At 48.6% G+C, this 1136-nt stretch overlaps 1 protein-coding gene across 1 annotated transcript in view; it reads left to right on the top strand.

Annotated features, from left to right (window-relative positions):
- The window catches only part of Maml2 (mastermind like transcriptional coactivator 2), a 318494-nt gene that overhangs the window by 174543 nt on the left and 142815 nt on the right, over positions 1-1136 (top strand). The gene's annotated exons all lie outside the window — the stretch shown is intronic.

Consider the following 1136-nt stretch of genomic DNA (forward strand, 5'->3'; position numbering starts at 1 on the left):
GTTCCCCAAGTCTGTCCAACCTGAGATCCTGATCGGCAGGCAGGCAGAGAGACAGACAGGCAGGCAGAGGGGCAGGCAGGCAGGCAGAGGGACAGGCAGGCAGGCAGAGGGGCAGGCAGGCAGGCAGGCAGAGGGACAGGCAGGCAGGCAGGCTGAGGGCTTGTCCTTAGTAGCTGATTACCTAGGATGCCCTGGCATGTTGAGGCTGCGTTGTTAAGTTGAATCATTATTCTCCCAGAAAATCTCCTCTCCTTCCTGGACCCAGTCAGCATGCTGTGGACATGAGCTGTCCTGGCCTGAAGATACTGCGGATTCCTACTTCACCCATCAGGGTTCCTCCTTGTTTAACACTAAGTGACTCTAAAGAGTCGCTCTGACTAGCTTGCTCATGTTTCAGAAGCTGAAAGGGATTTCATGTGATACTGGGAGAAGGACGGACAGGCTTATGGCTAACCCTACGTTCTCTCTGTTTAGCTGGGAGAGGAAAGCGAATGTGTTGGTTTATCTGGAATGTTTAGTGGCAATGTACTGTGTGCGTAAAGACTGTCGAGCAGCCGGGCAGTGGTGGCACATGCCTTTAAGCAGAGATAGGCAGAATTCTGAGTTGAAGGACAGTCAGGGCTACACAGAGAAACCCTGTCTCCAAAATCCAAGAAAAAAAAAAAAAAAAGACTGTGGAGCATAAGCCAGAGACATTTGCATCGAAGTTGAATTGGCTGGTTGGTTTTCTCTGTTCTGTGTTTGGAAAGCTGAAGGATTTTTTTATTAAACTGTTTCTTAGATTCATCATTATAAAGCCAGTGAGAGTAATGTGTTAGATATTACCAAGTAAATGCAGATTATGTAAGTATATGTATGTGTATATGTATATATGTGAGGAATGGCTATCTGTGGTGTTCACGCGCTGGCCTGCAGGTCCTCAGCAATTCAGATGCCTGTTACACAGTCGTGCTGGCTCTTCCCGCCTCGCCTCCTATCCTAACCTGCCCCAGCTCATGGGCTTCCCTTCCCCGCTTCTCGTTCCTATGTAACCCCACCATTGGGCCATGCTCTCTCTTCTCTCCTCTCTTCTCTTCTCTTCTCTTCTCTTCTCTTCTCTTCTCTTCTCTTCTCTTCTCTTCTCTTCTCTTCTCTTC

This window comes from Mus pahari, chromosome 10 (assembly GCF_900095145.1).
Source record: "Mus pahari chromosome 10, PAHARI_EIJ_v1.1, whole genome shotgun sequence".
In the NCBI taxonomy this organism is placed as follows: domain Eukaryota; kingdom Metazoa; phylum Chordata; class Mammalia; order Rodentia; family Muridae; genus Mus; species Mus pahari.